A 27,542-nucleotide genomic window follows, 5' to 3' on the forward strand; every position below is an offset into this window, starting at 1 on the left:
CATAAGTTTAGGGAGGGGAAAAAAATAAAAGAATATAACTTTACAAATACAAAATTGGATTTTAATATGGATATTTATTTAGAATGAGAAAATAAATGTTTACAGGCTGATGTACCACAAAAATAGAACACTCAGGAAAATGTTTTATCATATGACTGTATCATGCGTATGCCTACGTGCTAAGTTGTTCTAGCTGTGTCCAACTCTTTGTGACCCTGTAGCCCACCAGGCTCCTCTGTCCATGGGATTCTCCAGGCAAGAAGACTGCAGTGGGTTGCCATGCCCTCCAGGGGATCAAACCCATGTACTTATATCTCCTGCATTGGAAGTGCCATCTGGGAAGACCAGCTGTATCACAGATTGGTGAGACACCGAAGTGTAACTTTCTTTTGATTATGAAACACTTTTTATATTTTATGTACAGGAAAGTACTCACCTTTTCAGCATGTAATGTAAACTTGGTTTTTATCCTTGATTATTAGGATTCATGATATTCAGCCTCACGGTTCAGTTCAGTCACTCAGTCATGTCCACAACTCTTTGAGACCCCATGGACCGCAGCACGCCATGCTTCCCTGTCCATCACCAACTCCCAGAGCTTGCTCAAACTCATGTCCATCGAGTCGGTGATGCCATCCAACCATCTCATCCCCTGTCACCCCCTTCTTCTGCTGCCCTCAATCTTTCCCAGCATCAGGGTCTTTTCCAATGAGTCAGCTCTTCCCATCAGGTGGCCAAAATAATGGAGGTTCAGCCTCAGCATCAGTCTTTTCAATGAATATTCAGGACCAATTTCCTTTAGGATTGACTGGTTTGATCTTGCTATCCACCAAACTGGTTTTATTTTGTGGGGGCAAGAGATGCAAAGTAAAAGAACATAGTGAGACTTAGAACAATAGAATGGGAAAGACTAGAGATACTGAGGGAGCAAATGTCCTAAAGGACAGAAACGGTATAGAGCTAACAGAAGCAAGAGATATTAAGAAGAGGAGGTAAGAATACACAGAACTGTACAAAAAAGATCTCAGTGACCCAGATAACCACAATGGTGTGATCACTCACCTAGAACCAGACATCTTGGAGTGTGAAGTCAAGTGGGCCTTAGGAAACATCACTAGGAACAAAAAGCTAGTGGAGGTGATGGCATTCCAGCTGCATTAATTCAAATCCTAAAAATGATGCTGTTAAAGTGCTGCCCTCAATATGCCAGCAAATTTGGAAAACTCAACAGTGGCCACAGGACTGCAAAAGATCAGTTTTCATTCCAATCCCAAAGAAGAGCAGTGCCAAAGAAAGTTCAAACTACTGCACAATTTCACATGCTATCAAAGTAATGTTCAACATTATCCAAGCCAGGCTTCAACAGTACATGAACCGAGAAATCCCAGATGTTCAAGGTGGATTTAGAAAAGGCAGAGGAACCAGAGATCAAATCACCAACATTCATTGGATCATAGCAATTTGATCTCTGGTTCCTCTGCCTTTGGGCTTCCCAGGTAGCACGAGTGGTAAAGAACCTGCCTGCCAATGCAGAAGATGTAAGAGATGTGGATTTGATCCCTGGGTCAGGAAGATCCCCTGGAGGAGGGCATGGCAACCCTCTCCAGTATTCTTGCCTGGAGAGTCCCTTGGACAGAGGAGCCTGGTGGGCTACAGTACATAAGGTCACAAAGAGTCAGACATTACTGAAGCAACTTAGCACGAATGCAGTCGTTGGATCATAGAAAAAGCAAGAGAATTTCAGAGAAACATCTGTTTCATAGGCAACGCTAAAGCCTTTGACTGTATAGATCACAGCAAACTGTGAAAAAGAGTTGGGAATAACAGACCACCTTACCTGCCTCCTGAGAAACCTGTATGCAGGTAAGGAAGCAATAGTTAGAACCAGACATGGAACAACAGATTGGTTCTAAATTGGGAAAGGAATATGCCAAGGCTTATATTGTCACCCTGCTTATTTAACTTATATGCAGAGTACAGCATTCAAAATGGCAGGCTAGATGAAGCACAAGCTGGAAGGGAGATAGCCAGGAGACATATCAATAACCTCGGATATGCAGTTGACACCAACCTTATGGCTGAAAGTGAAGAGGAACTAAATAGCTGCTTGATATAGGTGAAAGACAAGAGTAAAAAAACTGGCTTAAAACTCAACATTCAAAAAACTAAGATCATGGCATCTGGTCCCATCACTTCATGGGAAATAGATGGGGAAACAATGGAAACAGTGACAGACTTTATTTTTGGCGGGGCTCCAAAATCACTGCAGATGGTGACTGCAGCCATGAAATTAAAAGACGCTTGCTCTTTGGAAGAAAGTTATGACAAACCTAGACAGCATATTAAAAAATAGAGACATTACTTTGCCAACAAAGGTCCGTCTAGTCAAAGCTCTGGTTTTTCCAGTAGTCATGTATAGATGTGAGAGTTGGACCATAAAGAAACCTGAGCACCGAAGAATTGATGCTTTTGAACTGTTATGTTGGAGAAGACTCTTGGGAGTCCTTTGGACTGCAAGGAGATCAAACCAGTCCATCCTAAAGGAAATCAACCCTGAATATTCATTGGAAGGACTGAAGCTGAAGCTCCAATACTTTGGCCACCTGATGGGAAGATATGACTCATTGGAAAAGACCCTGATACTGGGAAAGATTGAAGGCAAGAGGAGAAGGGGATGACAGAGGATGAGATGGTTGGATGGCATCATTGACTAAGTGGACATGAGTTTGAGCAAACTTGGGGAGACAGTGAAGGACAGGGAAGCCTGGCGTGCTGCAGTCCATGGGGTTGCAGAGTTGGACACGTCTAAGCGACTGAACAAAAACAAGAAAACTGCGCTTTAGGGACTTCCCTCGGAGTCCAGCGGTCAGGACTCCACAATTCCACTGCAGTGGTGCGGTTCTACCCCTGTCTGGGGTCTTTTCCAGTCCCTACATTTCACCCTGTACCTCCCCCCCCCAAAAAAAAAAGAAGAAGAAGAAGAAAGCAAGCATTGTAATCTTGTAGGGAAACAGTGCAGTGATGGCCATCCGAAAACATCCGCCTAGTTTCTGGAGCTGGTGAATAACTTAGAGCACAGACAGAATCAGGACTGCCAGTCCCATGACCTGAAGGAGGTAGTCCTTGCTCAGGTGTTCCCCATAGAATCACGAGGCACCTTAATGTGTAAGGAGGGGCCAGGAAAGGAGCTTGGAGAGATGCGCGGGGCGGGGGTAGGGGGGCGAACGCGGCCCCTCGGCCCCTCAGCCCCCCATCGGCTTGCAGGATGGAGGAAGGGCTGGGGCCAGGGTGAAGGCAAGACGAGGGCGTGGACCATTCCTCGGAGCCCCAGAAGGACACAGCCCTGCTCCGGACTTTCACAACCCCAGTGGGGCCCGTTCCAAACTTCTGACCTCAGAACTGTAAGATAAGCTAGTTTTATTTAACTTTCTAACTATGTGGTGATTTTTTGTAGCAATAGTTTGTAGCCTGAGGAATTTTCCCAGTAGGCACTACAAGTATTGTAATGTGACTGTGATATTATATTGCGAGGGAGGAGGCGGATGGCTCAGGAGGGCAAAAGCAAGTCTTTATCCGGTACTACTGTGTCTGTGTCTTTCGTGTCGGGTCTCACGAAAGTGGCATTTAAAATCAGAGGGGAACGAATGAATTAGTCAAAAAATGTCACTAACTCTGTGTATTTTGGGGAAAAGTTATAAACATGACAACCTACATGAAAATAAAAGCCAAGTAGTGGGGGAACTCACACATAACAGTTAACCTAAAAAGTAAAAAAGCATACTAAAAAAAAAATACAGGGTAATCATTCTGAAGTCTTCACATGGAGATTTTACTTGGCGTGATACTAAGACTAAGTATTGATTCTCCAAAGGTCTTAGCGTCTCCACGGAGCAATCAGAGAGCAGAGTTGAATAAACTTGGCTGTGTCTGTGTGACAAGCCACAGAACAGACACGCTGAATGCTGTGAGGTCTGAGGGCCCTGGGCCACCCTGGGTGATGCCACCTGAACTCAGGTGTGGAATGTAATTAAAGAAAGCTGTAAGCTGATCAGTTGTACTGTAAATTGACTACAACTTAGTGGTAACAGAAGGGTGTGATCTGAACAGTAGCACCCACAGAAGCAAAGGGAAGCTCCTCTCCACTTCCCTGATGATGAGGAAAAAGAATGACTTCTCCTCACTAGCAACTTAGAATGTGCTCCAGCACTCCGCCTCCACTCGAGTTTTCATTTATTTTTACCTGTAAAACTGAAATGAGAGGGCACTGTGGTTCTAAAAGCCTTAAACACTGTTTGGAGTTTTGAATGAAATGAAGTTGTCCTCACAGCTGTCTCGAATCCAACCTGCTCACAGTTGTAATTAACAATTCTAGTTATTGTTTCCTGCTGCTGTTAGTGGAGGAGTGTGAGCCGCCTGTCCTGTTTGCCTCTTGAGAGCCCTCAGATTCCCATTTAGATCAGATGTCTGCTGCTCCCTGATACAGCTCACATGCTTTGGGGAAAGTTGACTCCAACCCCTGTCCCACAACAGGCAGTGATTTCTCGTGGGTTTCCTTGTTTTTGTTTCTGTGAACATTGAACACTTGAAGTTCCTCAAGACCTTTATAGATGGTCCAAAGTCAAAAATATACTCCTAATGACACTGAAACATTATTTGTGTTGAACTTGGAGTAATGTTGGTGGATAAACCCACTAGCACCTTGGCATCAAGGCCAAGTTGACATCAATACCAGAGTGCATAGTGGCCATGTGTCCGTCACCATGGACTCTCATGAAAAACCATTCATTTCACTTAAGAATACCCTCGATGAAACAACAAACATTAATTATGTTAAATTATGACCTTGAGTACACTTCCTTTTATCAATAACGTTGTGTGAGTAAATGATACATTTGCGTGAAGCCTGTTTGATGCACCCCATCTGATGTACCATAGTTCTTCAGAGAAAAAAGTTTGATTTGTGAGCTCAACTAGCTAGTATTTTCATAGAACAGAATTTTTACTCGAGTAACAGGTATACCTGCCAGAATAACCATAGGTTTTTTTTTTTTTTAATCAAAAGTGAACAAAATGGTGCTGTCACTTCAAGGAAGAACTGACTGTATTGCTGATAATAATAAAACTTGAGCTTTTAAATGAAAATTAGAATCTTGAAAAACCTACTTTTGCTCTTGTGAACTTGACATGTTCGCAATAATTGGACTGATTTTTACTTCTGTGGTGATAATTCTTGTGTTTTCAGTATCACATCAACATTTAGAAAGCCAGCATAACGCAGTGAAGCATTTTTTTTATACATTAGTTCTTGGGGTCTAAAAATCTTGCATAGGTAAATTTCAAAGTGCAAGGCAGACCAGTGGATTTCAATGTAACAGCGTTCAAAAATTTGACGTGTCAAACTCTTCATTGCTAACAACATTTAAGAAATGACCAGTTCCTGTGTTTTAGTATAATATGAAATAATATTATCTGAAGGCTATTAAACTCCTTCCCTCTTCCAATCACATCTAAGCCTGGATTTTCTTCAGATGCCTCAGCCAAAAAAAAAAAAAAACTACAGCAACAGATTGAATGTGGAGAATCCAGCTGTATTCAACCAAGCCAGACATTAAAGAGACTTATAAATTTTGAAGTGTCGCTCTTCTAAATTCGTTTTGAAATTCTTTCCTATAAAATATATTAACATATAAAGGGCTTATTACTGTTTCCTAAAAAGAGTTACCAAATATTTTAAACTTCTCACTTTAATTTCCAATATTGTAAATAGCAATCGGTATAACTTAGGTTTTAAAAAAAAAACTCCTTGTATAAAGGGCTCCTGAACCCCCACTGATCTAGGATAGCGGTCCCCAACTTTCGGCAGCAGGGACTGGTTTCATGGAAGAAATTTTTCCACGAACCGGGGAGATGGAGTGAGGAATGATTTGGGGATGATTCAAGGGCATTACATTTATCGTGGACTTTATTTCTTATTATTTTATCAGCTCCACTTCAGATCATCAGGCATAGATCCCAGAGGCTGGGGATGCCTGCTCTAGGACAAAGTGGCTGTAGGACAAACCAAACGGTAATTTGGTTTAGGGATGAACTAGCCGCCTTGGGGCTCCCGAGACTCAAGTGGAGGTTATTAGGGGTTCTCAAAATGAAACTTGTTGACTCTGCCAACAATGCTACCAGAAATGCTCCATTCCTGTCTTTGGGCTGATAAATTAATATTGGGGTGAAACTTGGAACTCTGTAGAAAGTCTGCTTCAACCTGAAGACAGAGTTGAAATAGGACAAGAAGCCTTTGATGCAATCCTCAGGGTGTATTTCACAGCTGGTTTGATTCAGCAGATCATTTCTCAACCTTCTTGTTAATGAGCAAATGAGCTTCTATTAAAGCCACGTTGAGTTGGGTTTCTCTCATCTCCCCAGTACTCCATGCTGGAAACCTCTTCTGTATCCCTGCTCCTCACCCGGTACGTCCACTGGCACTAGGGCATTCATTCACTTGCTCACTCACTCACTCAGTCACATTTTTGAGTGCCCTGATCTAGGATCTATAACTCAGATGACCATTATATCTACTACTGCGGGCAGGAATCCCTCAGAAGAAATAGAGTAGCCATCATGGTCAACAAAAGAGTCTGAAATGCAGTACTTGGATGCAATCTCAAAAACGACACAATGATCTCTGTTCATCTCCAAGGCAAACCATTCAGTATCACGGTAATCCAAGTCTATGCCCCAACCAGTAACGCTGAAGAAGCTGAAGTTGAACGGTTCTATGAAGACCTACAATACCTTTTAGAACTAACACCCAAAAAAAGATGTCCTTTTCATTATAAGGGACTGGAATGCAAAAGTAGGAAGTCAAGAAACACCTGGAGTAACAGGCAAATTTGGCCTTGGAATGTGGCATGAAGCAGGGCAAAGACTAATAGAGTTTTGCCAAGAAAATGCACTGGTCATAGCAAACACCCTCTTCCAACAACACAAGAGAAGACTCTACACATGGACATCACCAGATGGTCAACACCGAAATCAGATTGATTATATTCTCTGCAGCCAAAGATGGAGAAGCTCTATACAGTCAACAAAAACAAGACGAGGAGCTGACTGTGGCTCAGATCATGAACTCCTTATTACCAAATTCAGACTTAAATTGAAGAAAGTAGGGAAAACTGCCAGACCATTCAGGTAATGACCTAAATCAAATCCCTTCTGATTATACAGTGGAAGTGAGAAATAGATTTAAGGGCCTAGATCTGACAGATAGAGTGCCTGATGAACTATGGAATGAGGTTCGTGACATTGTACAGGAGACAGGGATCAAGACCATCCCCATGGAAAAGAAATGCAAAAAAGCAAAATGCCTGTCTGGGGAGGCCTTACAAATAGCTGTGAAAAGAAGAGAAGCGAAAAGCAAGGGAGAAAAGGAAAGATATAAGCGTCTGAATGCAGAGTTCCAAAGAATAGCAAGAAGAGATAAGAAAGCCTTCTTCAGCAATCAATGCAAAGAAATAGAGGGAAACAACAGAATGGGAAAGACTAGAGATCTCCTCAAGAAAATTAGAGATACCAAGGGAACATTTCATGCATAGATGGGCTCGATAAAGGACAGAAACGGTCTGGACCTAACAGAAGCAGAAGATATTAAGAAGAGGTGGCAAGAATACACAGAAGAACTGTACAAAAAAGATCTTCATGACCCAGATAATCACAATGGTGTGATCACTCATCTAGAGCCAGACATCTTGGAATGTGAAGTCAAGTGGGCCTTAGAAAGCATCACTACGAACAAAGCTAGTGGAGGTGATGGAATTCCAGTTAAGCTGTTTCAAATCCTGAAAGATGATGCTGTGAAAGTGCTGCACTCAATATGCCAGCAAATTTGGAAAACTCAGCAGTGGCCACAGGACTGGAAAAGGTCAGTTTTCATTCCAATCCCAAAGAAAGGCAATGCCAAAGAATGCTCAAACTACCGCACAATTGCACTCATCTCACACGCTAGTAAAGTAATGCTCAAAATTCTCCAAGCCAGGCTTCAGCAATATGTGAACCGTGAACTCCCTGATGTTCAAGCTGGTTTTAGAAAAGGCAGAGGAACCAGAGATCAAATTGCCAACATCTGCTGGATCATGGAGAAAGCAAGAGAGTTCCAGAAAAACATCTATTTCTGCTTTCTTGACTATGCCAAAGCCTTTGACTCTGTGGATCACAATAAACTGTGGAGAATTCTGAAAGAGATGAGAATACCAGACCACCTGACCTGCCTCTTGAGAAATCTGTATGCAGGTCAGGAAGCAACAGTTAGAACTGGACATGGAACAACAGACTGGTTCCAAATAGGAAAAGGAGTACATCAAGGCTGTATATTGTCACCCTGCTTATTTAACTTCTATGCAGAGTACATCATGAGAAATGCTGGACTGGAAGAAACAGAAGCTGGAATCAAGATTGTTGGGAGAAATATCAATAACCTCAAATATGCAGATGACAGCACCCTTACGGCAGAAAGTGAAGAGGAACTAAAAAGCCTCTTAATGAAAGTGAAAGAGGAGAGTGAAAAAGTTGGCTTAAAGCTCAACATTCAGAAAACGAAGATCATGGCATCCGGTCCCATCACTTCATGGGAAATAGATGGGGAAACAGTGGAAACAGTGTCAGACTTTGTTTTTTTGGCTCCAAAATCACTGTAGACGGTGATTGCAGCCATGAAATTAAAAGACGCTTACTCCTTGGAAGAAAAGTTATGACCAACCTAGATAGCATATTCAAAAGCAGAGACATTACTTTGCCGACTAAGGTCCGTCTAGTCAAGGCTATGGTTTTTCCTGTGGTCATGTATGGATGTGGGAATTGAACTGTGAAGAAGGCTGGGCACCGAAGAACTGATGCTTTTGAACTGTGGTGTTGGAGAAGACTCTTGAGAGTCCCTTGGACTGCAAGGATATCCAACCAGTCCATTCTGAAGGAGATCAGCCCTGGGATTTCTTTGGAAGGAATGATGCTAAAGCTGAAGCTCCAGTACTTTGGCCATCTCATGCGAAGTGTTAACTCATTGGAAAAGACTTTGATGCTGGGAGGGATTGGGGGCAGGAGGAGAAGGGGACCACCGACGATGAGATGGCTGGATGGCATCACAGACTCAATGGACATGAGTCTGAGTGAACTCCAGGAGTTGGTGATGGACAGGGAGGCCTGGCATGCTGTGATGCATGGGGTCGCAAAGAGTCAGACGCAACTGAGCGACTGAACTGAACTGAACTGAATACCGGCAGGCCCCTGTGCTGCGTCTCTGCCGTGTCAGTAGTAAGAGACGGATTGAGTTACCAGGACACGCAGTGACTTCAGACAGGGTGACAGGATAGAGGGTTGGGCAGCCGCCCCTTTAACTCACAAGGTCAGGAACTGTCTCTTTCTTGCGGGGACACTGACATTAAAAAATGGAACAAGGAGCAAAAGGAAAAGGAGAGCATTTCAAGCTGAGAAAACAAGAACCAAGGTCCTGAGGCTGGATGGAAGGAAGGAGGTCAGTGAGCAGCAGCTCTAATAGACCAGTGGCTAAAATCCTCATAGTCATTCTTTTTTTTTAAACTTTGTTGTTTTTTTTTTCAAATTTATTTATTTTAGTTGAGGGTAATTCGTTTACAGTACTGACAGATGGCAAATCTATCAACATGAATCGGCCGTAGGCCATGTGTGTCTCCTCCTTCCCAAACTGCCCTACCACCTCCCAACACCTCACCCCTCCAGATGGTCACGGAGCAGCAACTTTGGGTGCCCTGCGTCATATGGCAAACTCCACTGATTGTCTATTTTATCTATGGTAATTCAATGCTATTCTCTCAAATCATCCCACCTTCTCCTTCTCCAACTGTGTCCGAAAGTCTGTTCTTTATGTCTGTATTTCCTTTGCTGCCCTGCACATAAAATCATCAATATTATCTTTCTATTTATATGCATTAGTAAATGATATATGTCTTTCAGACTTACTTCACTGTATAATAGGCTCTAGGTTCATCCACCTCGTTAGAACGGACTCAAATGCATTGCTTTATATAGCTGAGTAAAATTCCATCGTGTGTCTGCATGACAACTTCCTTATCTATTCTGACGATGGACGTCTAGGTTGCTTCCATGTCCTCAGTTCAGTTCAGTTGCTCAGTCATGTCCGACTCTTTGTGACCCCGTGAGCTGCAGGACGCCAGCCCTCCCTGTCCATCACCAACTCCCGGAGATTACTCAAAACTCATGTCCATTGAGTCAGTCATGCCAGCCAAGCATCTCATCCTCTGCCGTCTTAGTTATCGTAAATAGCTCTACAATGAATATTGGGGTACCTGTGTCTTTTTCAGTTATGGTTTCCTCAAGATATATGCCCAGTAGTGGGATTGCTGGGTCGTATGGTAGTTTTATTCCTAGTTTTTCAAAGAATCTCTGTACTGTTCTCCGTAGTGGTTGTATCGGTTTGCATTCCCACCAGCAGTGTGAGAGTCATTCTCGACTCTGCTCCAGCCCACCCCACATCCAACCCTTCAGTAAACTATCGTTTCACCATCTCAGTGCCCCCAGAACCCAGCCCCCTCTCCCCACCTCATCAACGTGTGGTCCTGGCTCATGCAGGTCAGCGTCGCAGCCCCCATATTTCCACCCGCCAGCTCCTCCCTCTCCCTAGTCACTGTATCTCCTGCACAGCAGCTGCCATGGGTCAGCCCCATCCCCTTCAAAATCCACACGGTGGAGTCCTACCCCCAGCATCTCAGGATGTGACTGTATTTGCAGACAGGTCTTAGAGGTGGTGGGTGGGGTAAAATGAGGTCCTGAGGGTGGACTTAAATGCACAAGGACTGGCGTCCTTATAAGAAGGAAATTGCAACAGAGACACCAGAAAAAGGTGATGATGGAAAGAAACACAGGGAGGCGACGGCCATCTCCAAGCCAAGGAGAGAGGGCTGGGACAGGGCCTTCCTCACCGCCCTTGGGAGGAACCAACTCCACCAGCACCTTGGCTTTGATTTTCTAGCGCTCAGAACTGTGGCAGAGTGTCTGTTCTTTAAGCCCTTGGTCTGTGGAGCTTTGTTACAATGATGCAAAGAGCCAACTCATTGGAAAAGACCCTGACACTGGGAGAGATTGAGGGCAGGAGGAAGGGACGACAGGGGATGAGATGGTTGGATGGTGTCACCAACTCAATGGACACGAGTCTGGGCAAATTCCAGGAGATGGTGAAGGACAGGGAAGCCTTGTGTGCTGCAGTCCATGGGGTCACAAAGAGTCAGACTCGACTGAGCAACTGAACAACAATGATAAGCCCTGTCTGTGGAGCTGTGTTGCAGCAGCTGGGGTGAATGAATGCAGCAGCCGAGGTGATCCTTCCGTCAGCTCTCTGCTCGAGGTGGTTGACCCTTGGAGAACTCTGGGAGTTAGGGGCACTGGGGCGCCACGTTGTCGAAAATTGGAGTATTTAAAGGTGCTTCCTCGTGTACTATAGTATTTACCATTGAAAAAAATCCAGGAATAACTGGACCCTTGCAGTTTAAACCTGTGTTGTTCAATGGTCAACTGTTCTCCCATCTCGGAGTAAAACCCAAGTTAAGTCCCGCCTGTGCCCCTCACCCTCCCACCAGGAAGCCCCTCTGCGGGGCGGGCAATCACCCTCACCAGGAACCCCCTCCGTGGGGTGGGCAAGCACCCTCGGTGTAGCTGCAGGCTCCCAGCTGCAGCTGTGTAGTAAGTGTACTGTCAGGACTGAGCCCTCCTCACCTTGACTTTACTCTTTGTCCCGGGAAGATAGTGTTGTCAACCAGTAACTCTGCTGTTTTCTTTGGAAATCTCTCAAAATTCCATTGAAGGGCAGCTGGGCAGCCTCTCCTCCGGACAGCAGACAGCTCCTGCGGGGGACCCCACCCTGGTGGACGGTCCCTCCACAGGGTGCTGAGCAGACAGGGGCCTCAGCCCAGTTCGAGGGTCCTTTCCTGCCACATCCGCCAGATGGGAACTCCTATCACTGACTGCCCAACTCCAGTGAAGTGTCCACATTGAACAGCCTCCATAAACCACTCAAACCCACACCTCCAAACCCATGAATGTCCTCTCTTCTCCCATCTGCATGAGGATATTCTTTACTGTAGTGAAGAACAGGTCTCACTGGGTCCCTGAGTTCCTCTGGTGGTCATTTTGGAGAGCCAGCCGTCCTGATCTCTTGTAGCACAGGCCTTCCCAGGACCTGGAATTTTCCTCCCCATATAAGGACATGCTTGTCCTCTCTCTCTTTCCCAGTCTCTGTTACCTGTCCTCACAGAAACTGTCTCTTCACCGTCTTGAGTGACATGTGTGCCACTTTGCCGTTATTTGCTCATATTGCAACAGACACTGCTAGTTTTCCCCAATATCCACACTCCCTGTTTACAACAGTTTCCTGATTTTTACCCGACATGACTACCTAAAAGAAGAGGCTGTTTCCCAGTTTTTCTGCACCTAGATGATTTGCCTAGCCAATGAAATATAAAAGAAAGTGGTGTATGTGGGGTATAAGATGCATTGTGTATGCCTCTTATTGGGTGAAATCATATGTAATGGCTGGAGCATCAGCAGCCATGTTGGCAAGCACGCAGAGCAGAGCAATCATGAAAATAATTTGAATTCCTGATACTGCGGTGCACCATACCAGCACTGTACTTATTCCAGACTTCTTATAAGCAAAAACAAAAAAATCCTTCTTAACATGTTCAAGCTTGTTTTAGGATTTTGTTATTTGTAGCCAGACCTGATCCTAATCCCCCCTTCTCTGCCTTACATTGCATTTACTTCTATGTGACATAGTATGCGCTATCTCTCCCATGTAATAAGGTAGGCTCCTAAAGGGATAGGGCTTTGTGTTTTTACTTCATTTTCTAGGCATTGATCCAGGCTGTATAAACAATTAAAGTTTGAATGAATTAAAGAGAAAATTTGCACTCCAGGAAGATGTGCCATGTTTTTTCTCTAGGATTTGCTGATATCCCAACACACTGCCACTATGTAGAAACACAGAGCGTGCTTTCCTAATCCATGCCCCTGTCTCTGGCCCTGCTCCTCAGAGGCACTGAGACAGATCTATAGACCCAGGTTTGTACAAGGGAATCCCTCTCTCCAGCCTCCAGTGTTGGATCCAAGATAATGAAGTCACAGACCATCAGGTACAGATTATGAGCCAAACCGGACTAAACACTGGAGCACAGAAGTCATGTGGAATTGCACTCACAATCGGTGCCTTGGAAACCCCAACCAGACGTGTTGAGGCTTTGGGAGAAGAACAAATGACCTTTGAGAGAGACAAAGGCACATTGCAAGCAGCCCATGTGCCCCGAAAGAAAGAGGGAGAGGAAGGCATGCCCATTCTCTGCTGTAATTCCCAGCAGCAGGTTCATGCAGGTCCCTTGGTTCTTCATGATACATTCCCTTACCCAATCCACTCTCAGTAGGTGTGCATTGCTTCTATAGGAACAGTCCTGCTAAGACTTGTTAAAACTTTTTAGGGTATGTGCTCTTAAGGACAACTGTGAAGCTCTTCCCAGTCTGGTCCAGACCTGCCTTTCTATCACCATATTCCATTGCTCACCGCCTTCTAAACCAAGCTGTGCTCACACAAGCCCCTTACATTGTCTAAGACAGCCATGCTGTTCAGAACCTTAGCATTTTGTAAGCACTATCATTTCTGCTGGAATATTCTTCCTCTTATTCAACCATCTGGACCTGGCTCAAACTTTCTTCATGCTGAAAGTGCCCCCAGTCCTTGTCCCCTCCCCCTTCACTAGAGCTGGTAAATGCCCTTGGCCATCAACACTCCCCTGAGAGTGCCTCTATTACAAGATTTACCCTCAGTTACTGCAGTTCTTTGAGATCCCCATTGGTGTTTCTCTTACCCGAGAACATGCTTTTATGTTTTTTTTATTTTTATTTTTAAGGTGCCAGAAACATTCACTATCCTTTTAATTAAGAATTCATTGAAATGTACATGCTTCCCAGAATCAAATCAGACCAGAGCAACATTTAGTCAGAAAAAGCTATGACGAATAAAAGATCAAGCTATTCATTTCTAAATAAATCAACAACTGATTGAAAATTATTAAACTAGATGAATAATTTATCTGAGTGAATAAGCAGTTACATAATCTTATACATTTTAATTTAGAGAATAAAAAGAATTTTAAATGTGTTTTACTTAGTTATTAATTTATACTGCCATAGCAGCGGTAGCATATTTTGAATATTACCACAAACATTCTCAGATAGAAGCAAACCTTATACAGTTGGAATTTTGTAAAAGGAACTGCTTTTCTACTTTTCAGACACTGAACACCAAATTCTTGACTATGATTACCACATAGTCCCTATCCAGTGATGGTTTACCTATCTATAAAAATACCTGAGAGGTAGTTCACTTTGGGACATCATATTTTTTAAAAGAAGACACTCATGGGGAAATGACATCACTAACTAAGAATAATGAAACGCATGCAATAAGTAAAGAACTATAAAGATATCACAATAAATATAAACTACAAAACTCTGAGAGAACATGCTTTTAAAGCCGTCTCTTTCTCCACTTTGTCGCCTCTACCCAGACCACTGTCCCCACGTCAGATGCTCAGTCCTTCGCTCAGCCTTTTCAAGGCTGTCTGTGATCAACCTTTGCCTACTGAACATGCCTCCCCACCCCATCCCACTCGCAGCCCCTCTAGCTCCCCAGACATCCTTGAGTGAGTCCATTTCCACCCCTGATTTGGCACATCCATTGTTTGCTGCTGCTGCTGCTAAGTCACTTCAGTCGTGTCCGACTTTGTGTGACCCCATAGACGGCAGCCCACCAGGCTCCCCTGTCCCTGGGATTCTCCAGGCAAGAACACTGGAGTGGGTTGCCATTTCCTTCTCCAGTGCATGAAAGTGAAAGTGAAGCCGCTCAGTCGTGCCCAACTCTTAGCGACCCCATGGACTGTAGCCTACCAGGCTCCTCCGTCCATGGGATTTTCCAGGCAAGAGTACTGGAGTGGGTTGCCATTGCCTTCTCCCCATTGTTTGCTAATGACCCCCAAATCCACAGATATCTTCTGACCTACAAACAACAAACAGACTGCCCTCTTGACATCTGAGCCTGGAAATTCGACAAGAACTTTAAATTTTCTTAGCAGAAACTATCTCCAACACCACCACCCTGCTCTTTTCCTGGAAGCGTCTCAGTTTGGTGCTAAGAAACGTGGAATTGCCTTCAGTCCTTTAGCTTCATACCTGCACATCCCACATATCATCCACGTGGCTGGCGGCCTTTCTTTATTCCGATTCCTTTCTTAAGAGATGCCTGTTGACTTCCGTCTTCTCCATTGCTACCAGGGACTTGGCTGAGTCCTGATCTGGTCTCCGCTCGCCTGGACTGCTGTTCTGCTGCCTGGCTTCAAACCCTTCCCACCTTGCTGCCAGCGCCCCGTCACTGCAACAAGCCTCATCTCACTCTCCCCCTCCGAGAAGCCTTCAGGGACTCCCCTTTTCTAGGTTAAAGTCACACTCTTCGTGGTCTCCAGGGCATTTCGTGGTCTGGTCCTGCTTGCTCTGCAGCTGAGCCAGGCACCATTTAGGTCCCTGGCTCGGTACCCAGACGGGGGCCTGACCTCCAGCCGCCTTCAAGCCGCAGCCCCTCTGGCCACCTGCTTGTCCTGGATCCTTCCTCAGATACGACCCATGCTCTGGCAGGGAGCTTCCGCTGCAACACCTCCTTCTAATTCAGGCTCCGTGATATATTTAAGCCTGACATACGGTGAGGACTTGTTTGGTGTGTACATTTGGATTCGTCACAGATAAACTATGTGTAACTTAACAGAATAACTGACAATGATGTCTGCAGAACAGAACAAGTAGTAAGACAAGAACACTGAGGAGACGGCAAGATGAGGTCGCTGGCACGTAGACCTCTCCGTGGTGAGACCGCAGCTTTATCCTGAAGCAGGCTTCAGGAGCCCGGTGTACAAAGAAGTATAAGTTGTCTTTGCGTTTGACACTCAGTTCAGTTCAGACCGGGAGCTGACTGTGGCTCAGATCATGAACTCCTTATTACCAAATTCAGACTTAAATTGAAGAAAGTAGGGAAAACCGCTAGACCATTCAGGTATGACCTAAATCAAATCCCTTATGATTATACAGTGGAAGTGAGAAATAGATTTAAGGGCCTAGATCTGATAGATAGAGTGCCTGATGAACTATGGAATGAGGTTCGTGACATCATACAGGAGACAGGGATCAAGACCATCCTCATGGAAAAGACATGCAAAAAAGCAAAATGGCTGTCTGGGGAGGCCTTACAAATAGCTGTGAAAACAAGAGAGGCGAAAAGCAAAGGAGAAAAGGAAAGATATAAGTGTCTGAATGCAGAGTTCCAAAGAATAGCAAGAAGAGATAAGAAAGCTTTCTTCAGCAATCAATGCAAAGAAATAGAGGGAAACAACAGAATGGGAAAGACTAGAGATCTCTTCAAGAAAATTAGAGATACCAAGGGAATATTTCATGCAAGGATGGGCTCGATAAAGGACAGAAATGGTCTGGACCTAACAGAAGCAGAAGATATTAAGAAGAGATGGCAAGAATACATGGAAGAACTGTACAAAAAAGATCTTCACGACCCAGATAATCATGATGATGTGATCACTCATCTAGAGCCAGACATCTTGGAAAGTGAAGTCAAGTGGGCCTTAGAAAGCATCACTACGAACAAAGCTAGTGGAGGTGATGGCATTCCAGTTGAGCCCTTTCAAATCCTGAAAGATGATGCTGTGAAAGTGCTGTACTCAATATGCCAGCAAATTTGGAAAACTCAGCAGTGGCCACAGGACTGGAAAAGGGCAGTTTTCATTCCAATCCCAAAGAAGGGCAATGCCAAAGAATGCTCAAACTACCACACAATTGCACTCATCTCACACGCTAGTAAAGTAATGCTCAAAATTCTCCAAGCCAGACTTTAGCAATACATGAACTGTGAACTTCCAGATGTTCAAGCTGGTTTTAGAAAAGGCAGAGGAATCAGAGATCAAATTGCCAACATCCGCTGGATCATGGAGAAAGTAAGAGTGTTCCAGGAAAACATCTTATTTCTGCTTTCTTGACTATGCCAAAGCCTTTGACTGTGTGGATCACAATAAACTGTGGAAAATTCTGAAAGAGATGGGAATACCAGACCACCTGACCTGCCTCTTGAGAAATCTGTATGCAGGTCAGGAAGCAACAGTTAGAACTGGACATGGAACAACAGACTGGTTCCAAATAGGAAAAGGAGTACGTCAAGGCTGTATATTGTCACCCTGCTTATTTAACTTCTATGCAGAGTACATCATGAGAAATGCTGGGCTGGAAGAAACACAAGCTGGAATGAAGATTGCCGGGAAAAATATCAGTAACCTCAGATATGCAGATGACACCACCCTTATGGCAGAAAGTGAGGAGGAGCTAAAAAGCCTCTTGATGAAACTGAAAGAGGAGAGTGGAAAAAGTTGGCTTAAAGCTCAACATTCAGAAAACGAAGATCATGGCATCCGGTCCCATCACTTCATGGGAAATAGATGGGGAAATAGTGGAAACAGTGTCAGACTTTTTATTTTTTGGCTCCAAAATCACTGCAGATGGTGTTTGCAGCCATGAAATTAAAAGATGCTTACTCCTTGGAAGAAAAGTTATGACTAACCTAGATAGTATATTCAAAAGCAGAGACATTACTTTGCTGACTAAGGTCCATCTAGTCAAGGCTATGGTTTTTCCTGTGGTCATGTATGGATGTGAGAGTTGGACTGTGAAGAAGGCTGAGCACCAAAGAATTGATGCTTTTGAACTGTGGTGTTGGAGAAGACTCTTGAGAGTCCCTTGGACTGCAAGGAGTCCAACCAGTCCATTCTGAAGGAGATCAACCGTGGGATTTCTTTAGAAGGACTGATGCTAAAGCTGAAACTCCAGTACTTTGGCCATGTCATGTGAAGAGTTGACTCACTGGAAAAGACTCATGCTGGGAGGGATTGGGGGCAGGAGGAGAAGGGGACGACAGAGGATGAGATGGCTGGATGGCATCACGGACTCGATGGACGTGGGTCTGAGTGAACTCCAGGAGATGGTGATGGACAGGGAGGCCTGGTGTGCTGCGATTCATGGGGTTGCAAAGAGTCGGACACGACTGAGCGACTGAACTGAACTGAACTGAACATTAGCAACAGTTGCCTCTGATATATGGACACACAGCTTACGGTTGCCATGCACAGCCCAGGATGCTGACTGATATAAGGCTCTCTAATGGTCTTGCCAAGTCCAGGTATAACTGGGGATTGGAGTCAGCTGAACTATGATTTATACATCGATAAGATAGACAACCATGTCTCTTACCCCGCACCCTGGAAGAGGGAACATGCACTCGTGCGTGTGTGTGCACGCACACACACACACACACACACAAGCAACTGCAGTAACAATTGCAGGCATCTGCTGATAGGCCTGGGAAAATTATTTTGGCTTTGATATCAGAGATTGCCAATATAAGTTCTCCCCTTCTTTGTGGAAAGAGTCTAGAGTCAGACTGGGAATACTTCTGTGCAGCCGGATGACTGCCTTTCCCAACTCCCCCTTGTAGCCAAGTATGGCCGCATTGACTACATTTTGGTCAATGAAATGCAAGCGTAGGTGTTGTGAGACCTCTGGCAAATGACTTGGGAAAAAGGAGTGCTTGCTTTCTTTCCCGCTTATCTTTTCTGGGGTGGAATGAAAAAGTGATGGCCAGAGCTTAAAGGACTACTTTGGGCCACATGGCAGAGGCGTAAGATGGAAAGAGTTGGGATCTCGGAGCTTCTAGGGTCATTGCTGGAGTGGTGGTGGTGGTGGTGAGTGGTGGTGGTGTGTGTGTGTGTGTGTGTGTGTGTGTGTGAAAGATTAAGGTAGACAGAGGCGATGATTTCACATGTTTGCCACCTGGCAACTTGGAGAAGGTTGACTGTTCCCTCATTAACTCCTCCTACGTGTTGGGCAGGGGAGTTTTTGACCCTATATTGCCCAGCTGGGACTGTCACAGTGCTATGGAAGTGAACAAAAAGGTGGTCGAAGATACTAAAATGTGCTAAATCATCTCAGGTTTCAGTGTAATGTCCCCTTTCCACTGTATTTTTATTTTTAGTGTGCGCAGAGGTGCATGTCCTAGGGATCATTAACTTGGTGGCATCAACCAGCAGGGTGCAAGTATAACTGATGATTTATTGCTTTGCTGTTAGCAAGCCTCCTTTGTTTCATGAGTTAAGCAAGCCTGCTTTCTTCTCTTTCTCTTTTTTTTTAATTGGGGTATAAAAATTTTTTTTTTTGTATATTTTACAACATTTTACAATGTTGCATTAGTTTCCACTGTACAGCAAAGTGAATCAGCCGGATGTGCACGTATACCCACTCCCTCCTGAACCTCCCTCCCACTCCCCTCACCCCGCCCATCTAGGTTGTCACAGAGCACAGAGTTGAGCTGCCTGGGCTGTACAGCAGCGTCCCACTAGCCACCTGTTTCACACATGGCGGTGCACACAGGTCAGCCTCCAGCTCCCAGCTCACCCCACACGCGCGTCCTCCCAGTGTTCACACGTCAGTTCCCTACGTCTGCATCTCTGTCTTTTCCTGCCCTGTGACTAGGCTCGCCAGTACCATTTTCCACTTGTATGTGTTAATAGCAGAGATGTGGATGGACCTAGAGACTGTCCTACAGAGGGGAGTAAGCTGGAAAGAGAAAAGGCGCGCTTTCTGGAGCGATCACTAACTTTCCGGGTTCTCCCAAAAGACCCTCTCTACCTATGCTCCCCTAGTGGGATTAACTATTTAATCACCTACTCTGTCCCTTTACCCTGTCCCTATCGAAACCCTTCACTCTTCAGAGGGAAGCTGGGAGTTACAAGTCCCTGCTGAATGTGTGTCTCTGTGCCAGGGATGGGTTGATGTTGAGACTGAAACAGGCAGGAATGGCTAAGACACAACATGGGTTTCTTTTCTCATTTGCTCAATGCATAGGAGTTGCTCAGCTGGTTTCTGGATTACTTTCGGAGGAAATTTTTCTTATTTGTCACTGTAGATTCAATGTGTCCATGGGAAGAGGTGAGTTCAGGAGTACAGGTAGATTCTGATTGCAGAATCCACCTGGTTTAATTTTTCAGGGAAACTGCATATTGTCTTCCATCGTGGCTATACCAACTTACACCCCCCAAAACAGTGCACAAGGCCTTCCTTTTTCTACACATCCTTGCTAGTATATTGCGTCTTATCTATTTAAAGATAGCCTGCTAAATGTTATGTGGCAGCCTGGACAGGTGGTGGAGAATGAATACATGTATATGCATTGCTGAGTCCCTTCACTTTCCACCTGAAATCCAACACTGTTGACTGGCTATACTATAATATAAAATAAAAAGTTAAAAAAATAGTCATTCAACAGATCTAAGGTGACATCTAATTCTGGTTTTGATTTGGAGCCTTTAGGAATTTGAATCAGTTCAGTCCAGTCGCTCAGTTGTGTCCAACTCTTTGCGACCCCATAGGCTGCAGCACGCCAGGCTTCCCTGTCCAACACCAACTCCTGGAGCTTGCTCAAACTCATTTCCAACGAGCTGGTGATGCCATCCAGCCATCTCATCCTCTCTTGTTCCCTTCTCCTCCTGTCGTCAATCTTTCCCAGCAGCAGGGTCTTTCCCAATGAGTCAGTTCTTCGCATCAGGTGGCCAAAGGATTGGAGCTTCAGCTTCAGCATCAGTCCTTCCAATGATTATTCAGGACTGATTTCCTTTAGAATGGACTGGTTGGATCTCGTTGCAGACCAAGGGACTCCCAAGAGTCTTCTCCAACACCACAGTTCAAAAGTATCAATTCTATAGCACTCAGCTTTCTTTATATTCCAACTCTCACATCCATACATGACCACTGGAAAAACCATAGCTTTGACTAGGCAGACCTTTGTCGGTAATGTCTCAGCTTTTTAGTATGCTGTCTAGGTTAGTCATAGTTGTTTTTTTTTTTTTTTAAAGGAGGAAATGTCTTTTAATTTCATGGCTGCGGTTGCCATCTGCAGTGATTTCGGAGGCTAAGAAAATAAAATCTCTCACTGTTTCCATGGTTTCCCCATCTATTTGCCATGAAATGACGGGACTGGATGCCATGATCTTCATTTTTTGAATGTTGAGTTTTAAGCAAGCTTTTTCACTGTCGTCTTTCTCTTTCATCAAGAGGCTCTTTAGTTCCTCTTTGCTTTCTGCTATAAGGATGATGTCATCTGCATATCTGAGGTTATTGATATTTCTCCCAGCTATCTTGATACCAGCTTGTGCTTCATCCAGTCCAGCATTTCACATGATGTACTCTGCATAGAAGTTAAATAAGCAAGGTGACAATATACACCAACACAAACGATGACCCTACAGATGGACATCACCAGACTGTGAATACCGAAATCAGATTGATTATACTCTTTGCAGCAGAAGATGGAGGAACTCTTTTAAGGCAGAGGAACTGGAGATCAAATTGTAACATTTGTTGGATCATAGAAAAAGCAAGAGAATTCCAGAAAAAAAACATCTGCTTCATTGACTACACTAAAGCCTCTGAGTGTGTTGATCACAACAAACTGTAGAAAATTCTTCAAGAGATGGGAATACCAGACCAACTTACCTGTCTCCTGAGAAATCTATATCCAGGTCAAGAAGCAACAGTTAGAACTGGACATGATACAATGGACTGGTTCCAAATTAGGAAAGAATTTATATATACATAATTCTGTCATCAAATAGAGAAAATTTAAATTATTTCTTTCAAATCCTGATGCATTTAGTTATTATTATTATTTTAGTAAGTTTGTTGGTTTATTTCTGGCTGTGTGGATCTCTGTCGCTGCACGGGCTTTTCTCTAGTTGCCGTGAGTGGGGGCTTCTCCCTGCGGGGGCTTCTCTTGCTGTGGAGCTCGGGCTCCAGGCGCACGGGCTCACTAGTTGCAGCAGCTGTAGCACACGAGCTCTCGAGCACAGGCTCAATAGTTGTGGCACGTGGACTTAGTTGCTCCACGGCACGTGGGATCTTCCCCAACCAGAGATTACCCTGTGTCTCCTGCATCAGGCAGATCCTTTACCACTGAGCCACCACGGAAACCCATCTTCTTAGATCTTTTCAACGTGTCCTTATATTGACAGTGTGTCTTTCGTAAACAATCCACAAAGAGTCGGACATGACTAACAACTGAATAACAACAATAAACAGGATATAACTGAGCTTTTAATAAAAACTCCAATGGTTGCATTTCAATTGGAATGTTTCGTCTACCACCTGCCTGGGTTTTTTTTAAGAAGACAGATTTCCCATTTATTTGAAATCCTTGATTCTAGAAACAAATTGGGCTTTATAGCATGGATAAGTCTCAAGTAATTTCAACCAACACATGCACAGACCAGCTGTAAATCACAGCTAGAAAATGCTGCTGCTGCTGCTAAGTTGCTTCAGTCGTGTCCAACTGTATGCGACCCCATAGACAGCAGCCCACCAGGCTCCCCCATCCCTGGGATTCTCCAGGCAAGAACACTGGAGTGGGTTGCCATTTCCTTCTCCAATGCATGAAAGTGAAAAGTCAAAGTGAAGTCACTCAGTCGTGTCCGACTCAGTGACCCCATGGACTGCAGCCTACCAGGCTCCTCCATCCATGGGATTTTCCAGGCAAGAGTACTGGAGTGGGGTGCCATTGCCTTCTCCACAGCTAGAAAATAAACATCTATAATTTTAACTTTCAATTACCACTTAATATGTAATAAGATAGTTTTAAAATATGTGTGCCCAACAGCCATGAGTTGATGTTTTATTAATCCTGACAATGAGATTCTCTGATTCTCTGGTCTGTACTTGGGCTTGGTGATTGGCAGTCTAAGGGACAATGTATCGTATAACGTTTATACAAATTAGTCACACTTTCTGGACAGATGTTTTCCATAATTTTACTGGCAAAGTACTTGATACTAAGGCATGATATATTCTTCTACAGCTGATGTTCTGATTGCACAGAAACCTTTTTCTTTCACTCTCTTATTTATCAGTATTTATATATTATTTACTACCTGGACAGTCATCTGACATTCATTTAAATCCTTTTGCATTTGCCTCAGAGATGATTGAGGAATCATTCCTTGTCTCCCATCCCTCCCTAATGCAGATAGATGCCTTTGCCCCAAAGTACACTGGTGAAAATTGATTTTCTGCCACATACCATAAAATCACCAGAAAAACACAACATAAAGCAAACATTTACCCTCACAGGGGAGAGTGAAGCTCAGTTATAAAGTGGACGTCAGCAAAGTTCATGGTTTAGATTATAGGTCAATGAAGTGTTCATTATAGGTTAATAAAGCTCCAAATTAAATCCTTCTGCTTAAAACCAATTAGAGACACTGTCATTCTACTTATTGTTTTGGTTTCCTAACAGATGTGTAAAGTAGGACTTTATGTGCAGGTGGAGAATGTCTTCAGACCTGTGTTGGCTGGGCGGAGCGCTATATTAGTATGTGCAAGCTATTGTAAAGAAGCCACTTGCCAGAGCTGGAGATGCAAGAGACGTGGTTCGATCCCTGGGTCGGGAAGGTCCCCTGGAGGAGGGCATGGCAACCCACTGCAGTATTCTTGCCTGGAGAATCCCATGGACAGAGGAGCCTGATGGGCAATAGTCCATGGGGTCACAAAGAGTTGGACACGACTGGAAGTGACTGAGCGTGCACATTAATGGAATTAGAATGAGGAATATATTTTTCAAGGGAAAAAAAACCTTTAACGGCAATAACAACAACAAAATAGTCACCAATCCACAACTTAAAATATTAACCTGGGAAAAAACAGCAGAGAATAAAGGTGGGGCACTTATGAAAGGCACTAGATTAAGTGGTCCCAGAGCTGTTCTGGAGTCGCCCTTTTAATTTTTATTCAGATATAATTGACATATAACCTTATATAGTATTAGTTTCAGGTTAATAATATAATGACTTGATATTCATATATATGATAATATATATATATACTATATATAATATACATGCTATATATTATACATATTATTATATATTATCACCACAGTAAGTCTAGTTAACGCTTGTCACCATACAGTTACAGATTTTTTTCCTTCTCATGAGAACTAGACTCACTCTTAGCAGCTTTCAAATAGGCAATACAGTATTAACTGTTGTCACTTTGCTGTGCATTACATCCCTATGAATGACCACCTTCCCCCATTTCTCCCAACTCCCACCCCACCTCCACCTCCGGCAACCGCAAGTCTATACTGTCTCAATGAGTTCATTGTTTTTTCCCACATTAACCGAGCTCATATGGTACTTACCTTTCAATGTGTGATTTTTTTCACTTGGCATAATGCCCTCAAAGTCCATCCATACTGATGCAAATGGCATGATCTCATTCATTTTTATGGCTGAGTAATACTCCGTTGTATGTGTATGTGTGTATGTTCGGGTGTATGACATTTTCTTTATTCATTCATCCATCAGTGGGCACTTGGGTTGTTTCCGTATCTTCACTATAATAATACTACAGTGAACGTGAGGGCACATATATCTCTTATAGTTAGTGATATTTTCTTCAGATAAATACCCAGAGTAGCTGGATCATATGGTGGTTCAATTTAAAATTTTTGAGGCTCTTCCATGCAGATTTTCTACAGCAATTTACATTCTTGTCAACAGTACACAAGGGTTCCCTTTTCCCTACATCCTCACCGACACTTGCTACCTCCTGTTTTTGAACAACAGACATTCTAACAGATGTGAGAGGGTATCTTAGGGTGGTCTTGATTTGTATTTCCCTGATGATTATGATGTTTAGAATTAGAAATGTCTATGATGTTTTCATTTACTTGTTGGCCACCTGTACATCTTTAAGAAAAATGTTTAGTTAGAGTCTGCCCATTTTTAATAAAAACTACTAATAGGGTGTTCGTTTGCTATTGAGTCGTATGAGTTCTTAACATACCTTAGATCGTCATCTTCTTAGATATATAATTTGGAACTCCGTTCTCCCGTTCTTAGAGTGCCTGCTCCTTTTCTGTTAGCTTTCTTCATGTCTTCCTTCGCTGTGAAGAACCTTTTTAGTTTGATGTGGTCCCTCTTGTTTGTTTTTGCTTTTGTTGCCTTCGCCTTTGGTGTCAATTAAACTTTTCAGCAAGACTGATGTCGAGAATCTCATCCCGTATGTTTCCTCTTAGGAGTTTTATGGTTTCAAGTGGTTTATTTTTGTATTTAAACTTTAAATTACTGTCGTATTTCATCCTTTTGGTTGTAGCTGTCTAGTTTCCCCATTTATTGAACAGACTGTCATTTCCCCATTGTATATTTTTGGCTCCTTTGTCTTAAATGAATTGATCATAAATGCATGGATTTCTTTCTGGGGTCTCTATTAAGTTGCATTGATTTACATGTCTGTTTTTATGCCAACACTAGCTTTGCTTCATAGCCTGAAATCAGTGAGTGTGATTCCTCCATCTTTGTTCTCCTTTCTCAAGATTGCTTTGGCTCTCTTGGGTCTTTTGTGGTTCTATACACATTTTAGAGTTGTTTGTTTCATTTCTGTGAAACATGATGTTGTAATTTTGATAGAGATAGTATTTTATCTGTTTATTATTTTGCATAGTATGGACATTCTAACAATATTCTACCAATTTCTGAGTGAGGAATATCTTTACACTGATTTGTATCTTCATTAATTTCTTTCATTTATATCTTATCTATCAGTGTACAGGTCTTTCACATCCTTAGTTAAATTTATTCATAGGCATTTGATTTGGTGCAATTATAAATAGAATTGTGTTCTTCATTCCTCTTTCTGATAGTTCATTATTAGCAGACTGAAATACAAGAGATTTGTATGGTGATTTTGTATCCTGCAATAGTACTGAATTTGTTTATTCTAAGAGTTATTTGGCAGAGTCTTCAAGGTTTTATATATATAATGTCACTTGCAAATAGTAACAATTTTACTTCATTTCCAACTTGAATGACTCCATTTCCTTTTCTTACCTATTTTTTCTTTTGTTGTGCTAGGACTTCCAACTGTGTTGAATCAAAGTGGTAAAGGGTGAGCATCTTGACTTCTGATCTTAGAGGGAAGGCCTTCCACACTCTATTGTTCAGTGAGATACGTGGCTTTGTCAAATATTTTATAACCTTTATTTGCTGAGAGTGTATTCCCTCTATACTCACTTTGCTGAGAGTTTTTTTTATCATGGATGAGTCTTGAATTGTGTCAGATTCTTTTTTTATGCAGCTATTGAGATGATCGTAAGATTTTTTCTTGGTTTTGTTAATGTGGCATCTCACATTGATTTTTCAGATGTTGAACCATTTTGGAATCCCTGGAGGAAATCCTACTTGATCACTGTGTATGACCCTATTAATGCTTACTCAGTTTGCTAATATTTTTGCATCTATGTTCATCAGGAATATTGGCCTGTAATTTTCTTTTCTAGTCATATCTTGTCTCATTTTGATATCAGGGTAGTTCTAATCTCATAAAGTGAGTTCAGAAGCAACGTGTGTGCATGTATGCTAAATTGCTTCAGTCGTGTCCGACTCTGTGTGAACCTATGGATTGCAGCCCACCAGGCTCCTCTCTCCCTGGGATTCTCCAAGCAAGAATACTGGAGTAGGCTGCCATGCCCTCCTCCATGGAATCTTCCTGACCCAGGGATCAAAACTTATGTTCTCTACATTGGCAGTCAGGTTCTTTACCACTAGTGCCACCTAGGAAGTCTTGGAAACATTCCTTCCTCTTAAGTATTTCAGAAGAGACTGGGAAGGATTGGTATTAATTTGTCTTTAAATGTTAGAATTCCCCAGTGAAGCCATTTGAGCCTCGACTTTTGTTTGTTGGAAGTTTTTCATTACTAATTGAATCTCCTAACTAGTAATTAGTCTATTCAGATTTTCTATTTCTTCATAATTCATAATTTTACTTTTCTTCAAATTTATATAATTTATTCTTGTTTTTAGGAATTTATGCATTTATTCTAGACTGTCCAATTTATTGGTGTAATTATTTACAGTAGTTTCTTATGATATTTTTTTGTGTTAATTATAATGTTTCCACTTTCATGTCTGATCTTCATTCAGTCCCTTCTCTTTTCTTGGTGTCTTGCTAAATATGTGTCAATTTTGTTTGCCTCTTCAAAGAATAAGTTCCTAGTTTCATTGATCTTTTGTATATTCTTTTTAGTCTTTTAAAAATTTATTTACATTCTTATCTTTAGCTCCTTCCTCCTCTTAATTTAGGGCTTTCCTTGTTATTCTTGTTGAGTTCTTTGGGTAGTTAAGTTAGGTTGCTTATTTGAGATTTCTTGTTTTTTAGATGTAAGCATTTATTCCTATGGTAGGTGTTGCAAGAGGGCATCAGAGGGCAGACACACTGAAACCACAATCACAGAAAACAAGTCAATCTAATCACACTAGGACCACAGCCTTGTCTAACTCAATGAAACCAAGCCATACCTGTGGGGCAACCCA

The sequence above is a fragment of the Capra hircus genome, chromosome 27 (genome assembly GCF_001704415.2).
Source record: "Capra hircus breed San Clemente chromosome 27, ASM170441v1, whole genome shotgun sequence".
In the NCBI taxonomy this organism is placed as follows: domain Eukaryota; kingdom Metazoa; phylum Chordata; class Mammalia; order Artiodactyla; family Bovidae; genus Capra; species Capra hircus.